We start from the raw sequence: 19,858 nt of genomic DNA on the forward strand, positions 1-19,858 counted from the left end.
AACAAATCAGTGGTCAGACATCCAGTAGTGACATATTTTCTTCATGTTGCTTGGCCTTTTCAAATGAGTCTGTAAAAGAGCAGTCAGAAAATACAGTGTGCCATTTTAAGAGGTATGATAAACAATGTAAAAATTGAAACAATGTTTCAATTTGGTTGGCTAGAGTAACCTTTAAGAACCTTTAAGATATCATGCACACTTAATACCTGACTTTTACTTCCAATCAAAGAGACATAAAATCAATGTCCACAACTTTAACTTTAACTTTAACTATATTATGTAGGTTTTATTGCTTAGATTTTAGCAAGGGCAAAGCATACAGCGCAATACTTATTTCAGTTCAGTTAGTATCAATCATTATCAAAAATACTTATTGATAAATCACGATACTTTAAATAACAGATTGATCTAAAAGAGCTGAGGCCTGGCTAGAAATACTTAAATTTGGAGAGGGTCAGGTCTTTTCATGGCTAGCCTTCCCCTTCCTGCTTAAAGTCCAAGTCCGTGAGTCAAATCACCACCCCAGCCAAGGTCTTGTAACTTCCGCGAAGTCCAAACTTCACTCCAGCAGACTGAACAAAAGTACTCCAATATCCAGGTGGGATCTGCCGTCAGACCTGAGCATGTTCATCCAGCAAGCTATTGTCCAGTGGTCGTACCGTCATTTCCATTCACCCGTTTCGTGTTGAGAAAGTCCTCGGCTTCGATGCTTGAGTTGAAAATGTGTTGATCCTGCCCATGGATGAGCTTCAGTCTGGCCTGGTAGAGTAGGAAGACTTTGAGACCTTGTTTCCTCGCTTCCTCCATAGCCGGGAGAACGCCGCATTACTGTGTAGCTGCTGAAGTCGGCAGAGAAGCGAATCTCTCGGTCTTGGAGCTTGACTCCAAGCTTAGCGTTTTCCGCTAAGCTTGGAGTATTTTGCCCCGGTTGGTGAAACAGAGCATTTTGCATATTAGCATCCGACAACCTCACAGACAAAGTTTGGTTACTGGTAACCAAACTACACATGAGACCAAAGACGACGTAACCACTGTCTTTGTTCTTAAAGCATTTAAGTAAAATTACTCCTTTTGCAGACATTCAGGCAGACTTATATTAAAGGTCCCATATTATACTGTTTTTCATCAATTTCACACAGCTGTCAGAGGTCCAACAGCTCTATATTCGATATGCATTGCCCCAAACCCATCTGTGGTCGTGAATTTCAGCTGTCTAAAAGTCGCTCTACAGAGCTCTATTCAGAGCAGTCTGTTTCCGTGCCTGCACCTTTAAATGTAAATGAGCTCTGTCTGTCAACGACTACTTGGAGAGCCCTGCCTGCTACCTCACTCTCAGGGAGAGGATGCTCCTTGCATCAGCAGTAGCATGCGCTAATGTTTATGGATGTATGTATGTATCACTATGGCTCGCAGAGATTTTTTCGTTCAACCGAACCAGTCTGACCCAGAATGGGACCCAGAAGGAGAGGCTCCTGAAGAAGTACAGACTCTGTGGCTGCAGCAGGATGTTTCAGAATGGTTAGCAGTGTCTGTATAGTATAGTGTCTGTATAATGTTAGTTTGTTCTATGTGTTGTTACATTTACTACCATGAAGCTAATGGCTAACAGCTAGTGAAAGCTGTGTTTGTCTCCAACTCAGTCTCCAAACTCTTGGACACTGTTAGCATCGTCTCTGTCTCAAGTCTGCACATTTCCAGACTTTTTTACTGTGACAACCAAGCTCCATCGTAATATTATTAACATTAAACTTGCTTCAAACGCCATTGCATAGTCGACCGAAGCGGAGCTAACGAGTTAGCTGATTTCCAGCAGACTTCACCAGACTCATAGGCAGCTATAAATACTATTAAACCATGGCATCACTTTTCGGTGGCTCGGGTGCTGTTGCTGGGTCCGGTATGGTTGGGACTGATCCTTTTACGAGGGTCAGTGTCGAGGCAAAGCCAGCTTTGCACTGACCCTCATTACTGAAGCAGTCCGATGTGAAGTGGTTAGCACACACACACAAGCTAACACGAACCGCAGCCGGCACATTGTCTTAAAATATGACACGCAACCACTGTCTCTTCTGTTGTTCTGTTGCTGGGACAGAATATAGGCATTTACGTAGATATTTACAACCAACAACAGAACTAATTGTGTGTCTAGCTTCGAGCGACGACATTATGAAACACACTGCTCACTGTTGGACACACCGAACTTCACCTCAGGGATGAACGCCTCCCTCTCAGATATCTCCTATCACTGCTCAGAGGAGGCCAGCCTATGATAATGACTACATCATCATGTACATCATTAAAAAAGCCTGCTGAATATACTCCCGTGAAGGTTAGTTCATCCAAACTGCGAAACATATATGTAAATGTTACAAGACTTGTGCTTGATTCAAAAAAAAGTTTTTAAAAAGATGCACTGAGTGCCTGAGTGATATCACATATTTTGAAGTCAAGACAAGTCAAGAAGTCACAGAATGTATTGTTAAATTTGTCCACCAATTCGAAGCCCCCAAAGGATTCTGACTGACCAGGGGAAAGAGTTTGTCAATGCTGTAAGTACTTCAGTCATTGGCAGAAATTGGCCACATGTTGTTGGTATAATACATACTCTTTTTATGAAGCTCTTTCAATCATTATCTTGTAGTGTTTCAATTAAATAGCACCTTATTTTCATTCTGACATCTCGTTAATTTAGTTCTGGCAATATGTGTGAAACATGACAATGGTGTGTTTCATGTATGGTTGTATATAAACGATGGCGATTGGTCGAGCGGCTGAATGGAACAATTCAGGTGAATCATTTGTTATAATACACAAAGATTTGATAGTTGTCATTTAATGAATATGTTTAAAATACTTTTAAAGTTTGCATTTCTACCTAAAAGTCATATAGAGTAATACAATTTGAATTTATTATTCTAATCACATGCATCAATATTTTGAAATGTCCTTTATTCTCAGAGCCCTGAGCAAAGTTGGTGGCGGGCATCCATCATGAGTTACATCAGTTATTAGGTGTAAGAAATCTGATTGGAGATAGAGAGAGAGACTGCCAAGAAGGAATATTTAAAGAGGGCTTGGAATAAACAAACAAAAACAACATATATGTGATTTTCATTAATTAATTAATTTATTAATGTATTCAGTCATTCTAGTGGCAAAACACCTGTTTTCAAAGTTGGGGACAAAGTTTGGAGACAGAATATTAGAAGCCAACAGAGGAAGGGGGGGGGGGGGGGGGGGGGGGGGGGGGGTGTAGTTGGATGCCAATTTTTTGGGACCATACAAAATTGTGGCAATCCAGGGGAAAAGACTTGTGGATGACAAAGGGGCAGTCTTCCCCAAAATCAACAGTGGTCATTTGAAGTTCTACATAGCTGACACACCAAAAGTGCCACAGTGGGCATAAAAAGCAGGTTGCTCCATCATCCCCATCCCCTGCAGCACCACCACTTGCTGCACCACTAGTCAGCTGCAGCACCATCACTTGCTGCGCCACTGTCAGCTGCCGCACCACTGTCAGCTGCAGCCCCATCCCCTGCAGCACCATCACCTTCCGCACCACTGTCAGCTACAGCCCCTCCCCTGCAGCACCATCACCTGCCGCACCACTGTCAGCTGCAGCACCATCCCCTGCAGCGCCATCACCTGCTGTACCATCACTTGCCACACCACTGTCAGCTGAAGCCTCATCCCCTGCAACACCATCACCTTCCGCACCACTGTCAGCTACAGCCCCATCCCCTGCAGCACCATCACCTGCCGCACCACTGTCAGCTGCAGCCCCATCCCCTGCAGCTCCATCACCTGCCGCACCACTGTCAGCTGCAGCCCCATCCCCTGCAGCGCCATCAGCAGCTCAGTATACACAAGCTGTTGCAGAGAAATGTAAGATTTCTTCATTTTTATATATATATATATATATATATATATATATATATATATATATATATATATATATATATATATATATATATAAATATATATATATATATATATATATATATATATATAAATAACCGCCGGTTCCAAATAAATGCCAGGTCTAAATTATTTTAAAAAACATCAAGGAAGAAGGCGTCACCATTGACATGACGCATTTTTCTTCTTTGCCTTTTTCAAGTGTTGTGCTCTCAGTCAGTCATCACATTGATGTACACCATGGCTCCAGCGCAGAAAAGAAAACAGAAATACGACTTGAAATTTAAACTTTCAGACACAAAATATGCTGAAGAAAACTCGGGAGAAGCAGCCGAAAGACGTTTCTTCGTCGACCCCAAGAGAGTGAGAGACTGGCGGAAAAATAAAACAGTGCTTCAGCTGCTGTCCGAGGAGGACAGCAAAAGGGCCAGGCTGCCTGGTGGAGAGAGGAAGAAGGTGAGCGAGGAGCTTGAGTTAAATATGTGGGACTGGGTAATCAGCAAACGGGCACGCCAGGAGAAAGTGTCCCATAAAATGATCAGGGCGAAGGCGAAAGAAATGTACGCCACCGTAAGTCATAGCAGAGGTGAGGAATTTGCTGTGAGTGTTGGTTGGCTGAACCGTTTCCTCCGCCACAACAACTTCACCTCCAGAAGATGTACAACTATTGCCCAGAGGGATGCCAGGGAATTCATAGAGAAGCTGGTAAGGTTTGTGACATTTTCCTCTCGGATGATTGAAACAAATAAGATACCGGACAGAGACATCTTAGCAATGGGTGAAACGACGGTGTGGTTCGTCATGGTCGGGTCCACTACTTTGGAGACACGCGAGGCCCGCAGCGTCCCTTTGAAAACTACAGGCCACGAGAAGAGTCACTTGACTGTGGTTCTGGCGGCAAAAGTGGACGGGACCAAATCGAAACCTTTTGTGGTTTTCAAAGGAGGTGTCAGGGGAGTCAAGGTGATGCAAAACATCGGTGGAGTGGTGGTAGCCCCCTCAAAAAACAGATGGATGAATGACGACCTCACTGCAGATTACCCTAACCCTGCAGAAAGTTGTGGGGAAATTCAACTTTGGCCCTCGTCTCCTCGTCTGGGATTCCTATCGATGCCACATCAGCCAGGCCACTAAACAAGAGCTCAAGCGGGGCTACAAGATAACAATGGCCGTGATACCTGGAGGATGTACAAAATACATCCAGGCACCTGACGTTGTGTGGAATCAGCCGTTCAAAGCCAGTCTGCACCAGTCTTATGACAGCTGGATGGCCGGTAACGTGGACAAAACCTTCACCACTGGAGGAAACATGAGAGCCCCAGCTCGTCGCCTACTTGTCGCCTGGGTGCTTAAAGCTTGGGAGGAGTTGGATACAGACCTGGTGAAAAAATCATACAAGGTGATTGTGTGTGTGAGTTTGTCTGTTTGTGTGTGGAAAAAGAGAGAGTGTCTGTGTGTTTGTGTGTGGAAAAAGAGAAAGTGCCTGTGTGTATGTGAGCGACAGAGAGACAGAAAGAGAGAGAGAGTATAACAGTATGAGTTATAAATATTTTAATATACGTTTTTGGGATATTGTGCTTTAAGGTGTGTGGCCTGACAGTGGCAGCTGATGGCAGTGAGGACCATTTGATCCACTGTTTCAAAGAAGCGGAGCCATGTGCAGCAGGGAGAGAGATGTTGGCTCAGGCCAGACAAGGAGAGCAGGAGGATGATGGAGAAGCTGAGCAGCAGGAGGACGATGAGGAGAAGGAGGTGGATGCTGATGAGGAGGATGATTGAGAGAATGGACATGGACTTGGTCTAACAGTTGTCTTGTTATCTTACTCGGTTTGCCTTCGTTCATGTTTTTTATATTCATGTATATGTTATTTTTTCTGTGTTTCACAAAACAAGTTGCTGATATACAGGTCACTGTTGTTCAGTATTTGGCCTTATATACCTTCCTCATTCAGCAATCTTTTACTGGTTTGAGGTTTAATTGTGTTTGTATGAGAGTGTTGTGTTGACAAAAGGAGAAAAAAAGTTTAACTACAGTGCTAAAATCATACTTAGAAAAAATGTAAATGTTGTAGTCAAATTGGTTTAATAAAAGAATTTGAGTAAATTACCATTCCTAGTTTTGCTGAGCAAGATTTTTGTAAGAAAGGAATTAAATGCCTGTCCCAAATTGCCGCCTGGTCTGTTAAGTGATTGAAACAAATAAATGCCTATTATGGCCTACTATGGCTATTATTTTTATATATATATATATATATATATATATATATATATATATATATATATATATATATGTATATATATATATATATATATATATATATATATATATATATAAATGTGTATTTCAAATCTTCTCTTAGTGTATTCAATTGATTAGTCATGCAATACAATTTTGTAATGTCCTAGAATTTGAATTCATGTGCAGAGGCGCTGCAGCGGACCTGGGCTCAACTCCCAGCCCGTGATCCCCTGCTGCGTGTCTCGCGGGCTGGGATTAGGGCTGAGAATGTGATGATGTAAGGGCTCCCCATAGACGCCGTGTTAATTCAGTGGCTGGTTTGAACTCTAATGCCGCAAGGTTAACTCACTCTCCTCACCTGTCGGAAAACTGAAGCCCACTGAGCTGCTGAGCCACAGCTCAGTTGGGGTGTCCATAGGCTCACAGGAAGGTGCAGCAACTGGCTTGATTGCTCCTTTTGCAAACACTGATGCCCCCATTGGAGGGGTCTCTGTGTCATGCCTGGTGGACACTGGTTACATGGTTTCCACCATTACAGAAAGTTTCTTCCTGCAGCAGTTTGCACCTTGGGGTCATGATCGCTTCGATTCTTATCACTGGCTACAGCTGTGAGCAGCTAACAACCTAGCTATTCTGTACATCGGCTATTTGGAGCTTGATGTGGAACTCTGTGGTAAGGTGATGCCCCACTGTGGGATCCTGGTGGTTAAGAACCCCCCTGGCATCGTGTCTTCTGTCCCTGGGATCCTGGGGATGAACGTGATTTGTCGCTGCTACCGTGGTACGGTCCTTCTTTTGTTGATTCGCCTTTCGTTTCACAGGCCCCTGGCCCAGAGGTGCCACCAGTCTTCCTCCCAAGTCCTTGCGGGGCCCTACTGGCACTGTGAGGGTCTGAGGAAAGCAGGTTGTACGTACTCCTGGTGGGGTGATGAAGCTGGCTTCTAGCACCTGCTCCCAGCAGTTTTCTGGTCAGAGCATGCTATTTGAGCCCTCTGAATCAGGTCTACCAGCTGGGCTGCTGGCCTCTCATTGCCTGGTACAGATTGTCCGGGGTACTGTGTATGTCCCTGTAGTCAGTGTTTGGACAACACAGGTTATCCTTTACCCACGGACCATCCTTGGCATCCTGGGTGCTGCCCAGGTCGTCAGCCTGCCTGCCGGTGTGACTGAGGTGGAGTCCACTTTGGTGACCATCTCTTCCCAAACAGTGGTCCCCTCAATACCAAATAGGATAGAATCTCTTACCTGAGCAGGAGCAAATAGGTGTTAAGTCTCTGCTCTACAAGTACCAGTCAGTCTTCTCAGCCCATGATGGTGACTTGGGCTGCACTAACCTCATTTCACATGACATACCACTGTTGGATGATGTCCCAGACAGACAAAGGTATCCCCCCGTTGGAGTATGAGGCAGTGAAGGCGCATATCAATCAGCCTCTTGAATCTCAGGTCATTAGGTTGCTGAAGGCTATAATTGTGCCAACTTATTGGGCATCCTAAATGAGGGGTGCCCTTACATATAGAGGGGCAGACATACCTGTCTTCCTTTTCCTCCGCTTCTCTCCGGTGGCTGCTGCCTGTTCATCCTGGTGGTTCAGCGTGGCCGTTGCGGATGTACAATCCTCCTCATTCAGGTAATGCTCTCTGCCGGTCTTCCGTTGTACATCTGTGCATAAATGGGCATTTCGGTGATGCGATCTCCGCTCTTTGCAGCGCAAGCAGCTGCTGGGGCTGTGGGGGACGAAGCGCTCTACCAGAGGCCCTCCCTGGATGCGCTCACCTGTTCCTTTCAGTAAGTTCACGTTTGTCTGCCATCCAGCGGCTCTGTCGCTCAGTTCCCAGCTTAATAGACTTTTTGCGCTTCGGTGTAGCTGAGTGATTGACCCGCGGCACAAGCCATATTTCCTCCGTTGCTCTGGGGTGCCATTGTAGCTTTGTGTTGTGGTATGTATGAGTTCATTTTTCTAGAATGTTGATTTTAATGATGTATACATGTTCGCTAAATTATAGTTGTGTGCCTTTTTTGTAGAGGCCGTGGTGAATGGCTGGCCTGTGTTCAGCCATCCTCCCTGAAGATCCACGCTGCTGTTTTGGCTCTACTAAATTATTGTGTGTCTTGGCTCTTACTGATGACTTTCAGTTAAATATTTAGCCGCGTGGCTCCCTCATAAACATGTTTTATTTTGAGCTTGTCAACTGAGCCGCTTTTGTCGTGGGCCTCGCTCCTCAGCACATGGTCACTCCTATAATAAGGCTGCTGAGCCATTTAAAGGGCATTGCACAGTTTTTTAGTTTAGCCTTAATAATTAGTTTCTATTTTGTTATTTAGTGTTCTTTGTATTTCTGTATTTTGTTTTCATTGTATTGTCACACCAGTTCTGTGTAGCACCCTGTTGCATGTTTTAACTTGTTTTTTGTCTGTTTTGGTTATTCATTTATGTTAATGTAACCCAGCTGTAATTTCAGTCACTTCATGTTATTGTATTAGTATCATTTGTAGTATTTGTGTTTGTATTATTTGTATGATTTGAGTGTAATGCCCTTTAAGGGTTAAGATGATATCACATGTAATGAGATGTACGATAGTGCCCCTAGCTTGCATTGCAGGCTCAGATGGTGAAAGCTGCAACATGTGCGTGTCGCCTGTCTGCTCATTTGATTGGGTTATGTCATGTTTTCTTGCTAGTTTGCTGTGACAGACTGCTGCTGATTCCCTGTGGCTTTAAAGGAGGATAGTTGCTGGCTGCCATCGCTGTGACCCATGTTTGCTCAATAAATGTATTTTCCTCTGAACTCTGTGTGTTTTGTCCGAATATTATAAAGGCCATGACCAATATAATGTATTTGTCTAATTAAGCTATAGGTAGTGAGGGTAGACTAGTGTCTAACTAGCATATTTTGGATCTGATATAGCATGGTGTGTGATTTCTAATTAGGCAGATCTTGTAAAATGGTGTCTAATAGTGTTTTAGGATCTCCGATTTGGTTTGTAATTACAGTATAATTTGGTATAATAGTGTCTAAGTATAGTAGCCTATATTTTAAGTAATGAGACTTTATATGCGGTTTCTGATTAAAGCATAATTTGGGTAGGCTACATGGTGTGTATAATTATAGTATAACTTTTGTTTACTGTCTAATTAAGATTACATTATTTGCAGTTGTCTAATTTGAGACAAATTACTACTTATTACATCTTATTAGAGTATTGTTTTTGTCTAATTTTATACAAGGTATGGCTTGTTACGTGATGTGTTATTAGCGTATTGTTTTTGTCTAATTTCGAACAAAGTAGGGCTTGTTACGTCTTATTAATGTACTGTAAAATAAAGTGTGACCAGACTATCTTGGCAAAACATGTTTTTTACAGTTCTGAAGTCATACACACAGGAGAAAACACTTTTTTTTCAATCAGAATTAAATCTCCGCAAATAGGTCCTTGCTTTTGGCCCATGGTGCACCAAGAAGTTAGAGTTTTGGCCTTCATAGGGAAAAAGTTTGGCCACCCCCTGTTTTATTCCTTCATTGACACGACATAATTTCCCATTTGTTAAGAAAGACATTTAAAAAAATAAAATAGTAACGGTGTTTCAGAAATATGCATGATTAATTGAAGCATTGGTATGTATAGGAAAAGATTTACTCTCAATGGCAGATCATGTTACTTATTTTCCCTTATTTGTTTTTCAGCATTTGGTCAAATTATATTCTTTTGTACTCAAGAACAGGTGTATGGGAGGGTATGTGAACCATTTTTAATGTAGCAACATTGTCCACTACAGAATGACCATGGAAACAAGGCAGCTGAAGTAGCTTGTTAAAAATAGAGTGGCTTTTTCTTCCTTGAAGGGTTGTCCTAGCGTGTTCCAATGTGCATATTTTGAGTGAAATATGTGAAGGCAAGATAAGCTAAAACCAATCCTGAATGTCCAGTGATATGCAGCCAGGCATTATGAAATCATTGAGAACTTAGGAAAACTGTGCATTATAAAGCTGCACACAGCTGATAGTGGCTTATTATATTCCTTTGTGGCTGCCACTTAAAGCAGTCAGTCCTCTAACAAGCCAACTTTTAAAAGAGTCTGTTTGCAGGAGCCTTGGGGATAATGCATTTATTAACTCTAATGATTGTGTTTGTTCCTTTTATACATCAAGCATACTGTATCAAACAAACAGCAACCATTCCCACTGTCAGTGTCATAATCATCATCACACTAATCACACTGTTGTTTAACTGATTAGTGTTTAGTAGACATCTTCAGATCAGCAATAACAACTGTCAAGGATGGCTATGGCTAAATTTCCGACAAACCCAAACTGTAGCACTACCGAAATAAGTTAGTCAGCTAGGACTTGATGTAGAAATGATTTAGAATCGACAAAGCACTTCAGCCCAAGTAGGCCTGCAGGCTAATATACTTACTAAGTCCCTTCAGATCAGTGACGGTGTGCAACATGAAATACCTGCACAGTCAACACAGAAACAATTTCATCACAGTTAAACCATCTCTTCCATAGCTGCAGTTAAATCAGCTTTTATTTGGTTTACCGAAATAACGCAAAGCTTTTAATTTACTAGTCGAACAATGTTCCAACCAAAATGGCTTTCCTCCATAGGGTGGCTGCATATATGCCAAAATTAGGTTGGGATATCCGTAAATGGCCTACCCTGAAGAAGCAGAAGACATTCAGGTATCTGGTTAGGATGCCTCGTGGGCGCCTCTCTTTGGATGTTGGGCAGACAGAACAAACTGGGAGGAGACAATGGACTAGATCCAGAAGTCACTGGATTACTTATCCCATCTGGCCTGGGAACGCCTCAGGATCCCCAGGAGGAGCTGTACGGTGTTGCTGGGGTGAGGGATGTCTGGAATACCCTGGCGAGCCTGCTCCCATCATGACCCCACCGCTGGATCATAAAAGACAGCAATGGATGGATGGATGGACGATGGATCTTTTCATGACCAAAACTATTTTCCATCAGCAGAACAGACATACTGAGGAGCTGGCCTCCCATTGTATATTTGTTGGCTGTAGTTTGTAGCTTACTTATTCAAGAATCTTCAGAACTTTCATCAGTTATTATGTTACAATATGACGGTGTTCTCATCTAGTTGATGTTTCTTGCCTGTCTTCCTCACTGAACACTTCTGTGACAATCTGTGAAAATATCCCAGCGTTCTCCTATTGTTTCTGATGTAGATTTGGTTGATTATGCCATCTCTGATCATAAGGTGCACTTCCTGGTTCTGCTCTTCTCTTCTCACAACAAATCTTCCACCCTGATTGGCTCCTAGCCCCTAAATTAATTGACTGAATTCAAGGGCCTAGGGTTATTTTAATTACTCTTGCCATACACATTTTATATTCTGTAGCCCTGGTCAGATACAAAAAGTCGATATGGTCTTGTTTGCCATGGTTTAATGGAGAAATGAGGTGTATGAGAAGACAATGCAGGAAGGCATTTGAAGATGGATAGTTATGTACAGAAAACAGTGTTTTCCTTAATTTTCCTAAACATTTGATTTCTACTCATCAGTGGAGACTAAGGAGCAGCTGCATTCACCAGGCGGTGAGACTTCTCAGTTCATCATCAACACTACATTTTATATAACAGATGTAGCACAAAGTTTTAGAAAAATTATATAAAATTATATAAATTCCATAAAACTCAGTGTAGAAGAGATCAAAGTCTGGATGACCTGTTGGAAGAGGAAATAAAGATAGATAGATAGATAGATAGATAGATAGATAGATAGATAGATAGATAGATAGATAGATACTTTATTGATCCCGGAGGAAATTCAAGCATCCAGTAGCAATAACAAACATTGAACATACATACAATATCAAAGAAACAGTAGAAATAAAAATATGGAATAAAAAATGTTATAAAAATGTTTTGTACAACTGTATAAAAATTTAAAGTGATATTAAAAATATAAAGTGACATAGAGGTAAAGAGTATTAAGGGGACAGGGGATGGTGTACAATTAAATTAAATTGGGCCATAAAAGATGAGTGCTTTTGAGTGCATTTGGCCATTGTCTATTGTGCTTCCTGACATCACTGCGAGCTGTTGTACAGCCTGATGGCCAGGGGGACGAAAGAGTTATTGTGTCTGTTGGTGGAGCAGGATTGAGACAGCAGTCTGCCACTGAACACGCTCCTCTGCCTGCTGAAGGTGTTGTGCAGAGGGTGGTGGGTGTTGTCCAGTATGGACAGCAGTTTGTCCAGGGTCCTTCTCTCTGCCACAGTCACCAGAAAGTCCAGCTTTGTGCCCACCACTGAGCCAGCTCTCCTCACCAGTCTGTCCAGTCGGGCAGAGTCCCTCTTCTTGCTGCTTCCTCCCCAGCAAACCACAGCGTAGAAGAGGACGCTGGCCACCACGGACTGGTAAAACATCTGCAGCAGTTTTTTGCATATGTTGAAGGATCCCAGCCTTCTCAGGAAGTACAGATGGCTCTGTCCTTTCCTGTGTACAGCGTCCATGTTTGCTGTCCACTCCAACCTGTCATCCAGCTGCAGCCCCAGGTATTTGTAGGTCCTGACCACCTCCACATCGACCCCCTCGATGGACACAGCTTGGAGCTGCGGTTTCTTCCTTCTGAAGTCCACAACCATCTCCTTCGTCTTGGAGGTGTTCAGCTGTAGGCGGCTGGACCTGCACCACTCCACAAAGCCCTCAATCAGGCTCCTGTACTCCCCCTCCTGTCCATCCTTGATACAGCCCACTATTGCAGTGTCATCTGAGTATTTCTGCATGTGGGATGAGACATGAAGTCTTCCAGAGCACGGAGACCCTCCCCAGCCTCAGGCTATGGTTGAACAGTTGCTGAAGCGGCTCCCCAGTTCAGCAGAGCAGGCCTTGAGCATCTTTGGACACACTTTGTCCGGGCCCGCTGCTTTCCTTGGGCACAGTCTCCTCAGCTCTTTGCTCACCTGCTCCTTGGTGATGGTGAAGGGGAGGGGGATTGAAATGTCCGTGGTGGTGGGGAGGGGGGGGGTTGAACAGTCTATGGTAGGGGTGGGGGGGAGGGTTGAACTGTCCGTGGGTGTGGCGGGTTGCGGTGCCCTGTAGTCTGAGGTGATAATGGACGTGATGGGGGTGACGGGGGTGTGAGGGGTGTGAAGTGGGCAGTCACTGGCTGTGGGAGCTGGGGTTTCAAACCTGTTAAAAAACAGGTTTAGCTGGTTAGCTCTCCCAGCATCCCCCTCTTCTGTGCTGCTGCCCTTCTTCTTGCAGCCTGTAATGGTTTTCATGCCATCCCAGACCTCACTCATGTTGTTCCGCTGCAGCTTCTGTTCCACCTTCCTTCTGTACTCCTCCTTTGCCTCTCTCAGCTGGACCTTGACTTCTCCCTGTACGAGCTTCAGCTCGTCTCTGTCACCGTCCTTGAATACCCTCTCATTATATCATGACATGCCTTGGAAAATCCTTCAACAGTTGAGTGCGTTCCCTGCTTTTGCAGAGAAATAAAAAAGCTTACAGCACCTGGAATTCCCTAAGCAGGGTCAGGCCTGGTTAGTACTTGGATGGGAGACCGCCTGGGAATACCAGGTGCTGTAAGCTTTTTTGCCCTCTCTGTGCAGAGGGCGCTGCTGCTTCTTCGGTGGAGACACAGCTTTGAACAACAGAGCAGCTAGTCTGAGAACGATGTTCAACCTTTTTGTGCTGCTTGTGTTTTGCTCACTTCTATATGTTTGCATTAAAACTGTCTATGCATTATATCACGACATGCCTTGGAAAATCCTTCAACAGTTGAGTTCTTTCCCTGCTTTTGCAGAGAAATTAAAAAGCTTACAGCACCCGGAATTCCCAGGCGGTCACCCATCCAAGTACTAACCAGGCCCGACACTGCTTGGCTTCCGAGATCGGACGAGATCGGGCACCTTCAGGGCGGTGTGGCCGCAAGCCAAGGTGCAGGAGACAAATGCACTATTCATACGCGTTGACACGGAGCGAAACAAGCAAAGACGCTCCGCTATTCTCTACTGACCCAGTCGGACTGATGTTTATGACAGCGCTCTGTCTTCAGCTGTGCTGCACTGGTATATCTCAGTGATTACCTGGAAAGATTGAAACGCTGGAATGCAGCCACTCTCTGAAAACACTGGCATTCCCCAAAAGGTGTTCAAGTGCGCTAATGTTTGCCCCCTCACAGATATAGAGAAAGGAAAGGAAAGGAAAGGAAAGGATGAGGACGGAGCCGGTGAAGGTGTATAAATAGTGTGTTTGTCTGCTCTGCCCTTCCTTACGGCCATACCACTCTGAACACGCCCGATCTCGTCTGATCTCGGAAGCTAAGCAGGGTCGGGCCTGGTTAGTACTTGGATGGGAGACCGCCTGGGAATACCAGGTGCTGTAAGCTTTTTTGCCCTCTCTGTGCAGAGGGCGCTGCTGCTTCTTCGGTGGAGACACAGCTTTGAACAACAGAGCAGCTAGTCTGAGAACGATGTTCAACCTTTTTGTGCTGCTTGTGTTTTGCTCACTTCTATATGTTTGCATTAAAAGTGTAGATAGATAGATAGATAGATAGATAGATAGATAGATAGATAGATCGATAGATAGATAGATAGATAGATAGATAGATAGATAATTAGATAGATAGATAGATAGATAGATAGATAGATAGATAGATAGATAGATAGATAGATAGATAGGTAGATACTTTATTTATCCTGGAGGAACAAACATTGAACATACATTGAACATACATGCAACATCAAAGAAACAGTAGAAATAAAAATGTGGAATAAAAATGTTTTGTACAACTGTAGTAAAAATGAAGAATAAAAATGTTTTGTACAACTGTAACTATTTACATAAAGTGACTGTAGAAGTATAAGTGTTTCATACATTTAATGCCTCTATGAGCTAAATGAAAAATATAAAGTGATGTTAAAAATATAAAGTGACATAGAGGTAAAGAGTATTAAGGGGACAGGGGATGGTGTACAATTAAATTAAATTGGGCCATAAAAGATGAGTGCTTTTGAGTGCATTTGGCCATTGTCTATTGTGCTTCCTGACATCACTGCGAGCTGTTGTACAGCCTGATGGCCAGGGGGACGAAAGAGTTATTGTGTCTGTTGGTGGAGCAGGATTGAGACAGCAGTCTGCCACTGAACACGCTCCTCTGCCTGCTGAAGGTGTTGTGCAGAGGGTGGTGGGTGTTGTCCAGTATGGACAGCAGTTTGTCCAGGGTCCTTCTCTCTGCCACAGTCACCAGAAAGTCCAGCTTTGTGCCCACCACTGAGCCAGCTCTCCTCACCAGTCTGTCCAGTCGGGCAGAGTCCCTCTTCTTGCTGCTTCCTCCCCAGCAAACCACAGCGTAGAAGAGGACGCTGGCCACCACGGACTGGTAAAACATCTGCAGCAGTTTTTTGCATATGTTGAAGGATCCCAGCCTTCTCAGGAAGTACAGATGGCTCTGTCCTTTCCTGTGTACAGCGTCCATGTTTGCTGTCCACTCCAACCTGTCATCCAGCTGCAGCCCCAGGTATTTGTAGGTCCTGACCACCTCCACATCGACCCCCTCGATGGACACAGCTTGGAGCTGCGGTTTCTTCCTTCTGAAGTCCACAACCATCTCCTTCGTCTTGGAGGTGTTCAGCTGTAGGCGGTTGGACCTGCACCACTCCACAAAGCCCTCAATCAGGCTCCTGTACTCCCCCTCCTGTCCATCCTTGATACAGCCCACTATTGCAGTGTCATCTGAGTATTTCTGCATGTGGGATGAGACATGAAGTCTTCCAGAGCACAGAGACCCTCCCCAGCCTCAGGCTATGGTTGAACAGTTGCTGAAGCGGCTCCCCAGTTCAGCAGAGCAGGCCTTGAGCATCCTTGGACACGCTTTGTCCGGGTCCGCTGCTTTCCTTGGGCACAGTCTCCTCAGCTCTTTGCTCACCTGCTCCTTGGTGATGGTGAAGGGGAGGGGGATTGAAATGTCCGTGGTGGTGGGGAGGGGGGGTTGAACTGTCTATGGTAGGGGTGGGGGGGAGGGTTGAACTGTCCGTGGGTGTGGCGGGTTGCGGTGCCCTGTAGTCTGAGGTGATAATGGACGTGATGGGGGTGACGGGGGTGTGAGGGGTGTGAAGTGGGCAGTCACTGGCTGTGGGAGCTGGGGTTTCAAACCTGTTAAAAAACAGGTTTAGCTGGTTAGCTCTCCCAGCATCCCCCTCTTCTGTGCTGCTGCCCTTCTTCTTGCAGCCTGTAATGGTTTTCATGCCATCCCAGACCTCCCTCATGTTGTTCCGCTGCAGCTTCTGTTCCACCTTCCTTCTGTACTCCTCCTTTGCCTCTCTCAGCTGGACCTTGACTTCTCCCTGTACGAGCTTCAGCTCGTCTCTGTCACCGTCCTTGAATACCCTCTCATTATATCATGACATGCCTTGGAAAATCCTTCAACAGTTGAGTGCGTTCCCTGCTTTTGCAGAGAATAAAAAAGCTTACAGCACCTGGAATTCCCTAAGCAGGGTCAGGCCTGGTTAGTACTTGGATGGGAGACCGCCTGGGAATACCAGGTGCTGTAAGCTTTTTTGCCCTCTCTGTGCAGAGGGCGCTGCTGCTTCTTCGGTGGAGACACAGCTTTGAACAACAGAGCAGCTAGTCTGAGAACGATGTTCAACCTTTTTGTGCTGCTTGTGTTTTGCTCACTTCTATATGTTTGCATTAAAAGTGTATATGCATTATATCACGACATGCCTTGGAAAATCCTTCAACAGTTGAGTTCGTTCCCTGCTTTTGCAGAGAAATTAAAAAGCTTACAGCACCCGGAATTCCCAGGCGGTCACCCATCCAAGTACTAACCAGGCCCGACACTGCTTGGCTTCCGAGATCGGACGAGATCGGGCGCGTTGAGGGCGGTGTGGCCGCAAGCCAAGGGGTAGGAGACAAATGCACTATTCATACGCGTTGACACGGAGCGAAACAAGCAAAGACGCTCCGCTACTCTCTACTGACCCAGTAGGACTGATGTTTATGACAGCGCTCTGTCTTCAGCTGTGCTGCACTGGTATATCTCAGTGATTACCTGGAAAGATTGAAACGCTGGAATGCAGCCACTCTCTGAAAACACTGGCATTCCCCAAAAGGTGTTCAAGTGCGCTAATGTTTGCCCCCTCACAGATATAGAGAAAGGAAAGGAAAGGAAAGGAAAGGATGAGGACGGAGCCGGTGAAGGTGTATAAATAGTGTGTTTGTCTGCTCTGCCCTTGCTTACGGCCATACCACTCTGAACACGCCCGATCTCGTCTGATCTCGGAAGCTAAGCAGGGTCGGGCCTGGTTAGTACTTGGATGGGAGACCGCCTGGGAATACCAGGTGCTGTAAGCTTTTTTGCCCTCTCTGTGCAGAGGGCGCTGCTGCTTCTTCGGTGGAGACACAGCTTTGAACAACAGAGCAGCTAGTCTGAGAACGATGTTCAACCTTTTTGTGCTGCTTGTGTTTTGCTCACTTCTATATGTTTGCATTAAAAGTGTAGATAGATAGATAGATAGATAGATAGATAGATAGATAGATAGATAGATAGATAGATAGATACTTTATTTATCCTGGAGGAAATTCAAGCATCCAGTAGCAACAACAAACATTGAACATACATTGAACATACATGCAACATCAAAGAAACAGTAGAAATAAAAATGTGGAATAAAAATGTTTTGTACAACTGTAGTAAAAATGAAGAATAAAAATGTTTTGTACAACTGTAACTATTTACATAAAGTGACTGTAGAAGTATAAGTGTTTTATACATTTAATGCCTCTATGAGCTAAATGAAAAATATAAAGTGATGTTAAAAATATAAAGTGACATAGAGGTAAAGAGTATTAAGGGGACAGGGGATGGTGTACAATTAAATTAAATTGGGCCATAAAAGATGAGTGCTTTTGAGTGCATTTGGCCATTGTCTATTGTGCTTCCTGACATCACTGCGAGCTGTTGTACAGCCTGATGGCCAGGGGGACGAAAGAGTTATTGTGTCTGTTGGTGGAGCAGGATTGAGACAGCAGTCTGCCACTGAACACGCTCCTCTGCCTGCTGAAGGTGTTGTGCAGAGGGTGGTGGGTGTTGTCCAGTATGGACAGCAGTTTGTCCAGGGTCCTTCTCTCTGCCACAGTCACCAGAAAGTCCAGCTTTGTGCCCACCACTGAGCCAGCTCTCCTCACCAGTCTGTCCAGTCGGGCAGAGTCCCTCTTCTTGCTGCTTCCTCCCCAGCAAACCACAGCGTAGAAGAGGACGCTGGCCACCACGGACTGGTAAAACATCTGCAGCAGTTTTTTGCATATGTTGAAGGATCCCAGCCTTCTCAGGAAGTACAGATGGCTCTGTCCTTTCCTGTGTACAGCGTCCATGTTTGCTGTCCACTCCAACCTGTCATCCAGCTGCAGCCCCAGGTATTTGTAGGTCCTGACCACCTCCACATCGACCCCCTCGATGGACACAGCTTGGAGCTGCGGTTTCTTCCTTCTGAAGTCCACAACCATCTCCTTCGTCTTGGAGGTGTTCAGCTGTAGGCGGTTGGACCTGCACCACTCCACAAAGCCCTCAATCAGGCTCCTGTACTCCCCCTCCTGTCCATCCTTGATACAGCCCACTATTGCAGTGTCATCTGAGTATTTCTGCATGTGGGATGAGACATGAAGTCTTCCAGAGCACAGAGACCCTCCCCAGCCTCAGGCTATGGTTGAACAGTTGCTGAAGCGGCTCCCCAGTTCAGCAGAGCAGGCCTTGAGCATCCTTGGACACGCTTTGTCCGGGTCCGCTGCTTTCCTTGGGCACAGTCTCCTCAGCTCTTTGCTCACCTGCTCCTTGGTGATGGTGAAGGGGAGGGGGATTGAAATGTCCGTGGTGGTGGGGAGGGGGGGTTGAACTGTCTATGGTAGGGGTGGGGGGGAGGGTTGAACTGTCCGTGGGTGTGGCGGGTTGCGGTGCCCTGTAGTCTGAGGTGATAATGGACGTGATGGGGGTGACGGGGGTGTGAGGGGTGTGAAGTGGGCAGTCACTGGCTGTGGGAGCTGGGGTTTCAAACCTGTTAAAAAACAGGTTTAGCTGGTTAGCTCTCCCAGCATCCCCCTCTTCTGTGCTGCTGCCCTTCTTCTTGCAGCCTGTAATGGTTTTCATGCCATCCCAGACCTCCCTCATGTTGTTCCGCTGCAGCTTCTGTTCCACCTTCCTTCTGTACTCCTCATTTGCCTCTCTCAGCTGGACCTTGACTTCTCCCTGTACGAGCTTCAGCTCGTCTCTGTCACCGTCCTTGAATACCCTCTCATTATATCATGACATGCCTTGGAAAATCCTTCAACAGTTGAGTGCGTTCCCTGCTTTTGCAGAGAATAAAAAAGCTTACAGCACCTGGAATTCCCTAAGCAGGGTCAGGCCTGGTTAGTACTTGGATGGGAGACCGCCTGGGAATACCAGGTGCTGTAAGCTTTTTTGCCCTCTCTGTGCAGAGGGCGCTGCTGCTTCTTCGGTGGAGACACAGCTTTGAACAACAGAGCAGCTAGTCTGAGAACGATGTTCAACCTTTTTGTGCTGCTTGTGTTTTGCTCACTTCTATATGTTTGCATTAAAAGTGTATATGCATTATATCACGACATGCCTTGGAAAATCCTTCAACAGTTGAGTTCGTTCCCTGCTTTTGCAGAGAAATTAAAAAGCTTACAGCACCCGGAATTCCCAGGCGGTCACCCATCCAAGT

General features: G+C 45.1%; 4 non-coding genes across 4 annotated transcripts; 2 read left to right on the forward strand and 2 right to left on the reverse strand.

Annotated features, from left to right (window-relative positions):
* Positions 1–13,952: 13,952 nt before the first annotated feature.
* LOC119032929 lies at positions 13,953–14,071 on the reverse strand. Its single transcript, XR_005079099.1, has one exon. It is a non-coding gene; the product is annotated as a 5S ribosomal RNA (ribosomal RNA).
* Positions 14,072–14,407: 336 nt separating this feature from the next.
* LOC119032925 lies at positions 14,408–14,526 on the forward strand. Its single transcript, XR_005079094.1, has one exon. It is a non-coding gene; the product is annotated as a 5S ribosomal RNA (ribosomal RNA).
* Positions 14,527–16,918: 2,392 nt separating this feature from the next.
* LOC119032930 lies at positions 16,919–17,037 on the reverse strand. Its single transcript, XR_005079100.1, has one exon. It is a non-coding gene; the product is annotated as a 5S ribosomal RNA (ribosomal RNA).
* A 336-nt stretch (positions 17,038–17,373) lies between these two features.
* Positions 17,374–17,492, forward strand: LOC119032922. Its single transcript, XR_005079091.1, has one exon. It is a non-coding gene; the product is annotated as a 5S ribosomal RNA (ribosomal RNA).
* The last annotated feature ends 2,366 nt before the right edge of the window (positions 17,493–19,858 follow it).

This window comes from Acanthopagrus latus, chromosome 14 (genome assembly GCF_904848185.1).
Source record: "Acanthopagrus latus isolate v.2019 chromosome 14, fAcaLat1.1, whole genome shotgun sequence".
Classification (NCBI taxonomy): Eukaryota; Metazoa; Chordata; class Actinopteri; order Spariformes; family Sparidae; genus Acanthopagrus; species Acanthopagrus latus.